Source organism: Acipenser ruthenus, chromosome 6 (genome assembly GCF_902713425.1).
Source record: "Acipenser ruthenus chromosome 6, fAciRut3.2 maternal haplotype, whole genome shotgun sequence".
NCBI classification, from domain to species: Eukaryota; Metazoa; Chordata; class Actinopteri; order Acipenseriformes; family Acipenseridae; genus Acipenser; species Acipenser ruthenus.
This window is the reverse complement of record NC_081194.1, coordinates 47423480-47435714: the sequence shown is the minus strand read 5'-3', so window position 1 is coordinate 47435714 and position 12235 is coordinate 47423480. Positions and strand designations below refer to the sequence as shown.

General features: G+C 40.9%; 1 long non-coding RNA gene across 1 annotated transcript; it reads right to left on the bottom strand.

Annotated features, from left to right (window-relative positions):
• Nucleotides 1-1688: 1688 nt before the first annotated feature.
• On the bottom strand, nt 1689-11488 carry LOC131737294 (uncharacterized). The gene is made up of 3 exons (XR_009328902.1): nt 11259-11488; nt 6857-6921; nt 1689-1773 (listed from the first exon to the last, which is right to left on the bottom strand). It is a non-coding gene; the product is annotated as an uncharacterized LOC131737294 (long non-coding RNA).
• Nucleotides 11489-12235: the final 747 nt, after the last annotated feature.

Here is a 12235-nt window from a genome sequence, read left to right as displayed (position 1 = left end):
TTATAACTGAGAGCCTTATAGCGAGGGAGCATATATACAGTACAGTATATAACTAGGGCTTCTGAAAAAACACCCCCGATAAAAAAAAAAGAACAGAACATAAGAACGGTTACAAACGAGAGGAGGCCATTTGGCCCATCTTGCTCGTTTGGTTTAGTAGCTTATTGTTCCCAGAATCTCATCAAGTAACAACATTACTGGGGAGTTGGTTCCAGACCCACAATTCTCTATGTAAAAAAAGAGCCTCCTATTTTCTGTTCTGAATGCTCCTGTATCTAATCTCCATTTGTGACCCCTGGTCCTTGTTTCTTTTTTCAGGTCGAAAAAGTTCCTTGCGTCGACATTGTCAATACCTTTTAGAATATTGAATAGAATGGTTACTCAATTCACGTTGACTTCATCCCTTCATCCCAGGGGGAAAAAAAAACTTCCCCAGTGCAGTTAGGCAATGTCCACTTCCTGTCTTGCATTGATTCGTTTTGAATACTTTAAACCCACCCAAACTACTGAGTGGCAGCAATTTCCTACATTTCTATTGGAAGATTATACATGCTTGCGAGGTTTAATACAACATTGCAATTAGAAACAGAGTATTGTTCTTGCTCCGTTAAAGAGACTTAAAGCTATATTACAGTTGGATAGGGAAGATTTACACGCTCGTGGAATTTAAAACAGAATTGTAAATTATGGCGAAATATAAAAAAAAGCCTAAACACACAAAAACCCCAGTAGAATATGTGTGTTTAGGCATTTTTTTATATTTCGTCATAAATTTGCAATTCTGTTGTAAATTCCACGAGTGTGTAAATCTTCCCTATCTAACTGGAATTACTATACATATTGTAACAGAAAAAAACATCCAAGAATTTTGGAAAGTGACCGAAAACAATAATTTCATGCAGAAAAAGCGAAAGCCCCGGAAAAGAAAAAATAAAAAAAAACTTGAATACCTAAAAATAAACAGAGAAAAATGAAATTAATGAAAAAATGAAAAACAGAAGCCCTATATATAACCTTTCACTAGCATTTTGTTAATTAATGCGATTGTCTACTAGGGCTACTTAGGGAGAGCTAAGAGGTAATTTGCTCCTCAGACAATGTTCAAGGGCCCAATAGATGTACAAAGTTAATGTAAGTACTGTGCACATGCTTTTCTAATTTACACTTCATGAGTTTAAATGTGTGTATAGACAATTCAATTGGAATTCATTGAAATCCTAGCCCCTAAGCCTAATCCTGCCCTGTGGAGCAAATAGACTCCACTTGATAGAATGTATGGCAGCTGAGGTAGCAAACAACTTAGTAGTTAAATAAACTGTACAATGTATTCATAATATTTTAAGTGTCACTAATTCCAATTTAACATATGTATGAACTAATACCTGGGACCATGTTCATTTTAAAATTGTTGAGACAAACAGTGTACTTCGATTGGTTAAAAAGATTTCAAACTGTAATTGTCACAGTACAATAAAGCTGCATAGGTCATGATCTTGTTAACCTCATGATGTAAATGTAATATATAACGTTTAATCACATTTACCATTTATTGAACAGACCCCATTAAAGTAACAAGCGTTCATCATGAACAGCGTGAACATTTTATCATAGAATTTTAAGTCATGGCCTTACAAGAATGTAAAACAGGGTAAAACTGAAACAGGTTTAAATGTATTTAAAAATAATTTACCTTCTTGTCCAGATGCAATTCCAGATGCCCAGTCTCTGCTATTATCAATTCTCCAGTATGCTTGTCCACTTCTTCAAAATCGTCTAAAAACAAAAAGATTTGTATAATAGTGAAATTGCAATAAGCAAATAAATAAAATAAAAATACAATAATGTGGAGCACATTAAGTAAGTGTGCATCCTCCTTTGAATTAAATGTTTCCTTTCCAGAGTTTGCAAATTCCATTTTCTCCTGCTTGGTAAAGAAATTCCACCAAATGCTTAATATAAGTTAATACATCGTGTGAAGGGTGTCTCTTAATGTATGCCATGTCATCTCGCACAGTTTGGGCAAGAGGACCGCGAAGCGAAGCTGGCTGCACAAACTGAGCGAGATGATGTCTTATACAATAAGCGACCCTCATATAATGCATGGCATCGTATGCTGATTAGACAGCGCTGCGAGGCAACCAAAAGAAGCGCTTAACCTATTAATTAATTTACTATTTACACCGTACAAACGTTTCAAGCAGTGTTTGACTTTTTGTATAGCTTGTCTACTACACTTTTTTGATTGTTGATTTTTTATTTGACTTTGGCGTTTTTTTTCTCCGCGTGTGGATCTTGGGGCTTGTGATTTGTGACCTATTGGAGATCGACGCACCAGTTACTTCTGTTTTAGCGCAGTAAGAAAATATAGGCTGCCAGTAGATTGATAACACCATGTAACAATTTTTTTTTTTTTTTGGTTCCTGGATAGTAAGTGTTATTTCCTAATTGCTTGTGCCTCAAAAGTATAGAAAATGGCTATTATTCCCCACAAACTTTGCTTTTGTGACCAGGACAGTGATATTTTGAAATTTACCTATTTTCCAGAACATTCCAGATAGATTCAGTGCTGAGTAAACTTGGAGTAACTTCTAGAACTTTCTAGAACTTTCCAGTAATATAAATAGTAGTATAAATACAGGGGCCTTAAGCCCACTAGTTCAGTTTAGTTCCAGCTGCCTAAGTGGATACATATCTGCATTTTTCTGAGATGGCATCAAGAGGCTGCAAGCATCCGGCAGACGCATTTTGCTATGTCTGCGGCCAATTTATCAAGACAAGAGCGAAAAAGTACTCCGTGGAAGCATCTGCTAAGATGTGTGAGGCCTACAAGGCATATTTCGGCATGCCTGTCGGGGATCAAGACAAACCCTGGGCACCTCATTTCACCTGCGAGCACTGCAAAAAAACTCTGGAAGGTAAGATGGACAATTGTTGCTCGAAATTTTATGTTATAAAATTTGTTAAAATTTTTAAAATTGTAAAAGTTTTTAATTTTAAAATGCTTTACAATTTTCAATGTTATTGAAAAAATATATCATATATGAAAAATGTTGCAAGAATCTCTTACACATTAGTCAAGATCCTGGAGTGCAATGAATTCCCCAAGAAGCTCACTAGTAAGGAGAAAGCGGCTTGGAACAGCTTTGTCGCAGTGGTTCGGGGCTTCCTGGGCAATCACAAGGCCAAAAACTATGTGGAGCTGGTTGAGACTCTGGTGAATGACTACAGTACAATGGGCTGTAGGATGTCCCTCAAAGTCCATATCCTTGATGCTCATCTTGATAAATTCAAGGAGAACATGGGAGCATACTCGGAGGAGCAAGGCGAGCGCTTCCACCAGGATATAATGGACTTTGAACGCCGCTACCAAGGACAGTATAACGAGAACATGATGGGAGACTACATTTGGGGGCTGATTCGTGAAAGTGATTTACAGTATAATCTTAAATCTCGAAAAACTACTCACTTCTAAATCTTTTGTAGTCATTTTTGTATTACTTTAGTATAAATACATGTTAATTTGGATTCATATGTTGTTTTTTTCTGACTTTATGTGAATGAAAAGACACAAATGTGCCCGTTTTCTCATTGGAAATAGGTAAATTTCAAAATATCACTGTCCTGGTCACAAAAGCAAAGTTTGTGGGGAATAATAGCCATTTTCTATACTTTTGAGGCATAAGCAATTAGGAAGTAACAGTTACTACCCAGGAACAAAAATTGTGTTACATAGTGTAATAAAACGGTAAATTGATAATTTACCTTTGATTAGTAAATGTCTATAAAAAAACACTATTCAAATGTGCACATATCTGGTATTTTTGAATTCAGGACACTCAGAGCAATTCAAGACTAATGTATGTTTACCTGTGGAACTAAAGCTGTCAATATTCCGCCATCTTGTATGACAAGTTACATGACAAGCTACGTCACTTAAACCTGCTTCACCACTGGTTGACACCCTTATGACTAATCGGTCTCAGTCAGACTTGGTCGGCAACCGCCGCACACAGACAGACTGATCACATCTGAACGAAACCGTGTCTGAAAAAGATTCAACATGTTCAATCTTCAAATCTGAAGACATCCCAACTGAAATCTGCATAATCTTGGTTTTAAGTGCACGCACACTGATACCATTCATCCAAACTCTGTACAGCCAGTTGAGATGAGTCGGGACAGCTTGAGTCGGGCTGTGTGCGGCGGGCTTAAGATTGAATTAGACGGACCACAACTAGATGCTGGTGATTACTATGTATGCAAATTGAATTAATACTGCCCTGTACACATTTTTGTATTAACTTAGCCCAACATAGCGACCCTCACATTATGCATGGCATCGTATGCTGATTAGACGGTGGAGACAGCGCCGCGAGGCAACCAAAAGAAGCGCTTAGCCTATTAATTTAGCTATTGACCATTTACAGAGTGCAAACGTTTCAGGCAATGTTTGACTTTTTGTATAGTTTGTCTACTACACTTTAGCCTGTGGCAAATAAAATAATATTGACTTTGGCATTTTTTTCTCAGTGTGTGGATCTAGGGTCTTGTGATTTGTGACCTATTGGAGATCGACGCACCGGTTACTTCTGTTTTAGCGCAGTAAGAAAATATAGGCTGCCAGTAGACTGATAATAAAAAGGTAAATTGATAATTTACCTTTGATTAGTAAACACCTAAAAAAAACTATTCAAATGTGCACATACATGGTATTTTTGAATTCGGGAGATTCAGAGCAATTCAAGACTAATGTATTTTTAGCTGTGGAACTAAAGCTGTCAATATTCCGCCATCTTGTATGTCAAGTCACATGACAAGCCACATCACTTAAACCTGCTTCACCATTGGTTGACACATGACTAATCGGTATCAGCCATTCTTGGTCATCAACCGCCGCACACAGACAGACTGATCACATCTCAATGAAACTGCGACTGAAAAAGGTTCAACATGTTCAATCTTCAAATCTGAAGGCATCCCGACTGAAATCTGGATAATCTTTGTTTTAAGGGCACGCACACTGCTACGATTCATCCAGACTGTAGAGCCAGTTGAGATGAGATGAGTTGGGACGGCTTGAGTTGGGCTGTGTACGGCGTGCTTTAGTGTCCTGAAGCATCGTTAGTAACTAAATAGTTGAAACAGTCGCTCTGATTTGGTGCAGGAAAGGTATTACTAGGCATCGCTTTATAGTGATTTATAATGTTATGTATTCACAAGACAGAATTTAGTGATGACCAGGAACGGCACTTCATTGTTAACCAAACAGATGCGCACAACAATACGGTAACTATTGCAATAGTCCATAACGTAATAGCGGTGCTGTACTACTGTTAGTTTTAAAATTGAACATAACAGCCATGTTAACAACAACAACAACAGAATATGGCCAATATGTTGCAAAGAATCCCGCAGCATGAAGCGCATTTAACATTAATAACTGTATTTAAACAGAGATGGTTTATTATTATTATTATTATTATTATTATTATTATTATTATTTCAATGTTTCCTGGGACTAAAAATGTATGGGTACTATATAATATTTAAATATGTATCATGCACTTAAAACATTAATATATGTGATTTCTTTTTTTTTTTTAATCTCCAGGTAGATCCAGGTACCTGGGTATTTTTCACGGCAGGTACCCAGTTCCAGATTTTCTACCTGTGCTGACCTCTAATATATATATATCTATAAAGAAAGTGATTGTTTCTCTAAATTTATGCCAACCAGCCGGGAATGTTCCAACAAACCTTTATCCTTATGATTCAGGATTGCATGGAGAACTTGGTCGCACACCTTGCAGTTTTTCTTAATGATCCATACTACTCAAGTTTTCCAAGATTCAATTTATTTTATTTCTTTTTTTGAACAAACTTCAAAGAATAAAAATGTTTTAAAAACATTTGTGATCCACGATTAGTTTTCATCAGGAGCTAAATAATACCAATTAGAGCACACCCTATTTATACAACTCTTCATTGGTAACTTTCAATCACATTCAATTAGTTCAATTATTATCCAGTTTAAACAGTTAAATGGTTTAAATAATTAATACAAACATACATGATTAATAGTGACATACAAAAGATATAGCTCATAAATGCTGTGACTAACACTAAAACAGCTATAATTCCTTTTTAATCTATTACCAATTGAAGATTCACAGTATATAATATTTAATAAATATTGAATATTATAGTCCATTTTGCTTATCTTCTCCTTTCCTTCCTATGAGAGCATTCAGAGAGAAAAGGTTATTGTTTTTTTTTTATTAATTCCTAATATCTTCAAGCAGGTGTCAATTACTTTGCCAACAATCATACCCTTGGGGACTTTGAGTTACATTTTTCGGTAAAGTTATGGGAAAAAAATTCTGTTACGATGAGAAAATTAAGAAAGTGTACTACCAACTTCTGTCTACAGCAATAACATCACAATTAACAAAACATAGTTTTGTGATATGAGCATTTAAAGTGTTATTAATATACATGACTCAGCCATCAGATGTTTAGTTCATTTGTGGAATTTTCTGTTCCTCAGCCAGCGATATCTATAGTACTTCTTTATTTGTCATTTATAAACTTGATCTATAAAACAATTACAGCTGATTTCACCAACAACTGCTGACTCTGCCCACTTCTATGTAGCAATTAATTACACCTGTGCCTATTTTGCAAAAGCTCAATGTAAGGGAACAGGTGCTAAATAAACACAGTCCTGTCTTAAAAACTGATTCCAGAAAAGGAGGAAACAGCTCTAAAAATGCTGCTGCTTTATACTAGCATACATATAAAATCCAATTTACATGAAGCATGCAACAATATACAAAACAACAAATATGTTACTTACCTTTTATTGCTAATTCTACCAGGTGAGGTGTTTTAGGAGTATTGTTGTTTTGCCGTTTATCTACTCTGGTTTAAAAAGAAGGTAAGATGAAAAAAAAACAGCAACAGGTTTCTTGTAATGATGCGTTAGTTTCAAGTTACCCCTTAGTTTCAACTCAACCAGAACAGAAGAGGAATTGTATGATTTTCACATTAAACCAGGAGAGAGGCATTCTTTAAATCAATACAAATGTATGTTTTTTTTTTCTTAAATCACATATAAAACCATGAATATTACTATCACACAATTCAGTGCTTACAGATTAAAATACTGTAGCATCTGCGGAAATGAAGGTAGGCTCACACAGGTATTTCAGGATCTCGAATGCAGCGGTTTATTAAGCTGAGACTACACTTGACAGGTAAAGCGTCCTGCTTTACCAGCCAGTGGTACAACTACAGCTGAGCAGCGTAGTGCTACTCAGACTGTGACAAAATAATAAAAGAAAAGAAAGTCTAAAGCACACTGTTTTGGCCATGTGCTACAGCCAACTAAGTGCAGTCTGGTTTATTCCATGGTTCTCTTTAGCCCCGAGGACACTGGGCAGTTGGACGTCCCATTCACATTGGTGATTGCCAACTGGACTACGAGCGTGTGATCCTTTGCGGGTGGTGCAGCTGCCTCAGCGACGGCAGTAGTCCTCCACATCTCACCTACACCGTCCTCAGCAGAACCCCTGTCGAACCCGGCGCTGGGTTTTAGTGACCCCAAAGTGCCCGGTGCTGGGGGTGCCGTGGTGGGCCTTCAGCATGTCCTCCCGCATTACCTGAAGGACCCCCACCTGCCACCTGGCCTCTCCTGTAACTGGCTCCTTCCATTGGTGCTGCAGAACCCCAGCGCAAATATCCAGCCCAGCCCACTGCGACCACAGGCTATTCATCACTTGGGACTGCAGTGCTACTTCTTTCCCGGGGACTGCACCTGTCCACCAGCCACTGTAGGATGTGCCGAAGGTCAGGATCCTCTCCTTGTTGTTGCCTCCATTCTTCTGCCCCGGCCGTGGTCATCTCCTGGCAAGCGACTGACCAGTGCCCACTCATCAAAGTCTCCCAACTCAGTTCCTGGTCATGGCCCTCTACTGTCTTGGCCACCATCAGCTTCTTCTTGGTTAGGGTACAAGTTGTGCTGGCTGGGTCCTGGTCTTGGCTGTCTTTGGCCTGGGGTGGTGCCTGGGCGGTGCTGTCTCAGGCTCTGTGATTTTGTGTTGGTGGCTGTTTGACGGAGCCCGTCGCCCCCTGCAGATCCATCCTCGGGGGTGTGTTGGTTCCCAAAGCCATCGCAGTCATCGGGTGAGCCATGGCGATGGCCAGGCCCTCCGGGAAGTGTAGGGTCCCTGTCTGGAGGTCCAGCTGGCTGCCGGTGCTTCTCAGAAAGTCCAGGCCAAGGATGCAGGGGTCATGTACTGCAGCTACCCACACGGGGCGGTCCACCGTCTGGTCGCCCACCTGGATCGCCATGGTCCCTCTTCCCTGCACGGACGCCAGCTCTCCAGTGACTTTGTGGAGCTGCACCGTCGTTGGCTCGAGCTGGACTCACATCGGGTCGCACCAGTGTCACCGTCAATTCCGTGTTGACCAAGGCTGTGCATGGAACCCCCTCCACTCGGACTAGGACGTGGAAGAAATCCACCACAGAGGTCCTCCCCACGACAACGGCAGGCCCAGTTGGAACTGTGGCACTGTCAGCTACAGCCCCACTCCCCCGGCTGTACTGTCGGGCTCCCCTGGCTGGCAGGGGCGGTAGCAGCGGCGCTTTGTAGGACAATGTGTGGCTCAGCTACTTCTGAAAGGATGTAGCATTGTTTCCCAAGGGCTAGCGCAGCATGCTTGCGGGCGGCGGGGTGGTGGTTGGTGGGCACTGGCACTACAGGTGTCCTGGCTGTCCACAGCCCCAACACAGGTTTGTGCAGGGATCAGCCGACTGGGAGCCCTGTGTGGACATGGTCTGGAGCAAAGCGTCGAGTTCCGGCAGCCAGGCGGGGGTGGCCCGGCTGGCTTCGGTGTCCTCTTCGCTGGGCTGGACCTGGCGCACTGTGGGCTGGTATCCCAGTTGATGTGGAAGAGGCTCCTCATCCTGGAGCATGGCCTCTATTGCCACAGCCTGGTTCACCGCCTCCAGCGTCGGTGGGCCAGTGAGGTGGTTCACCGTGGATGGCAGCATCTTTTTCTCCTCTGCCCTGCTCTGCGATGGCCTCTCTGCTGCAGGGGGTGACAGCAGCTTGGCTCTGGCAGGGGGAGTTCCAAGGCAATCCCCCTTAGTAGTCGGGGGTGGACTCCAAGCGAGGTTCCAGTCTCACGGCCCGGGGCTTCTCTGACAGTGGCGGCTGGCTCTGGGGTGGACGGCGAGAGAGATCCGCCATCCAGAGGTCCCGCTCTCTCGGCTCTCCAGAGCATCTTCACAATGGACGTCACCTTTAGCCATGACAGCATCCACTGTCTGCTCTTGACTGGCGCTTCAGCCTCTGGAAATCCTGGCTCCCTTGGATCCTGCTATGTGTCTTCTTCAGTATTCACTTCCCGCATCACCCGATTCATAATCCCACTTCTGAGCATCACTGTAGTATTTGCAGGGAATAAAGGCAGGCTCACACAGGTATTTCAGGTTCTCGAATGCAGCGGTTTACTAAACTGGGACTCTACACTTGACAGGTAAAAGTGTGCTGCTTTACCAGTCAGTAGACAACTACAGCTGAGCAGTGTAGTGCTACTTAGACTGTGACAAAACAATCAAATAAAAAAAAGAAAAGAAAGTCCAAAGCACAGTTTTGGCCCTGTGCTACAGCCAACTAAGTGCAGTCTCTGGTTTATTCCTTGGTTCTCTGACGCTCCTTGGCTGTTTCTCTCCAATCTTTCTCTCTGTTCTTCAGCTCTCGTTTGTCTCGCCACCAGCTCTCTCAGCAGCCCACTACTTATCCCCCCGTCCAGGCCATGCCCCCCAATGTACCTGCTCCAGCCACCAATCTCAAGCATGCACGGCTTCCCGCTCTCAACCCCTTGATTGTTGCAACATCTTATCCCCTGATTTGTGACAACAATGTTGCAACCAGGTCCTGCTCGCGAGGCAAGCCGAGCTTCTGATTGGCAGCGATTCTCCCTGAGCACCTGCTGCAGTTGAACCTTTGACTCTGGGTCTCGGAACCTTCCCTACCACGGTTGCACCAGACCCAGGGTCATTACAATACTATACTTTAATGACAAAAATAATTGGAACAGAAAAGACAGCTTTGACCACTATCTTATTATTTATTTAGTAACCTTTATTTATCTAGTAAGTCCATTAAAATCTCCTTTAAAAAGGGACAAAAGACCTGGAAAAAAGTTAAAAGGAGAATAGTTAGGGTTTCATTATGTATATTTTTCTCTTACCCACATGTCAGTCATGCTATTTGGCTTCCAATTATTTCTTGGCTCTATTTCTTTTTATATTCCTTGAAACTTAAAAAAAGAAAGTTTCGTCTCATTAAGGTGACTACGATGTAACCTACGATGCTGTGCTTTTCAAGGTGCAGCACTCTAAATTATATTTCCATTTTGACATTAATACACAGTTAAAACATGTTTCCAAAAAAATAACCACACATTTATTGCACATGGAAAATCTAGCAAGGAATTGAAGCAAATAACCAAGCCACAAAGTCTGGTACAGCAGGAAACAACTAAGGGTTGCCTCTATTTGCCCCAATACGAAGCATAAACAGCAACTTTTAAAGCAAAATTTTGCATAAAACTAAAAGCAATTTGACCACTTGCTGCTGCTACAAGGCTTGGCCTGACAGCTTTGCAATAACATGTCAACCCTGACCTGAACACCCTGCACCATTTAGTCCTGGTTCTCTCTCAAGCAGAAACTGACAAATTCCCCTAATTGTTTTAAATTGTTTGGCATCATTTTATTTGTGCCCCGACATGGATTTGAACCCAGACTTGAGAGCCTAGACCTAGAATCTCAGTGATCATATGCCTGGTATTACCCTGTGGTTAATTCTTTCTCCAGCGGTCTGGATATATTTACCCAGTATAAAGGCCTCTCTATTATCTAGCCATTGGATTTTAAACCACTAGTGTCTATCTCTTAAATGCCAAGGAAGATACAGTTTTCATTGACATTTAAAACCATTTTCAATTTAATTTGACTGGCAGTTGTTAAATTCTCTGATAAATATAATGTGTGTATTATATATTGCTTCATCTTTAGCATACATGTTTAAACATAATCCTGTCAGGACATGTGGTTCTTTTATAAAAAAAGAAAAATGAGAACAACAAATGAATGCAAATAAAAATGATTCACCTATATTCTACTGCAGTTATATGGGGAAATTTAGTAAATTCAGTTCTCAATGACCTATATTGTTTTGTCTTACCTGTGCTGAAACTGGCACGGAGTATTAACACAGTCTGAATGCTGTTGAGAATTTGCATTGCTGAGATTGACTAATGCTGCTGTAAATTTCTCAACATCGTGAGGCCCAATTGTTTCTGAGAAGATGGATACAGAAAAAAGCACAAAAAAAAAACTTTAGGCTGCATTTATACTAGGACAGTTTCAAACGGACTCGATCTGGTTAGTTTAGTTTGAAACAATGTATTACTGTGCTTGCTGTTCACACTTATCTGCAAGTAAAGGGACCAAGTTCGTTTGGATGTGAGCTAAAGTTCGTTTTTTTAGTCCTTTTCCATTTTTTTTCAGGACTAAGTTTGTTTGTGTTCACAATGCAGTTTGCAAGTGCACTCGTTTATATGGTCTGTGAACCGGATGTTTATATTATCCTGCAAGGTATCTTGAAAGATGGCAGCTATTAAAGTATTAAAGTGACATAATCGCAAAACAGGGACGATTTAACAATTTGACTGTTTCTGACCAGGACAAAAAATGAAGGCTGTTTTTGCTCTGCTTGTTCCCTCAGAATATGAACTAAACTATATATTAAATGTTTACTTGCAAGTGGTGTTACCTAGTTAGTTTCCTATGTGCAAAAGTCCAGTAGTTGTTCACATCGAGGTTTAGCAAACGAACCAGACTGCGAGACCACGTCTAAGGCTACGTACACGCACACTGCAGTTGGCTCGACAACCGTATTTACAAACGGCACTCGCTGCGGTTGTTTGTTGTACACACACACCCTTCATTACTGAAGTGAGTTCACTCCCTGTTTAAACAAACCACTGAACTCGGGTCATCATTTCATGCCGATCGTGAGGTTTTGTGTGACAACATGGAGGCTGTCTTTGTTTATGCTTTTGGAAGAAAGTACTGTACGTAATCGATTGAGATGAGAGCTCGTCAAGCACAGCTATGCTCTTTACTGCAAAACCAGCGGAGACGCCGTTTTGCTTTTTC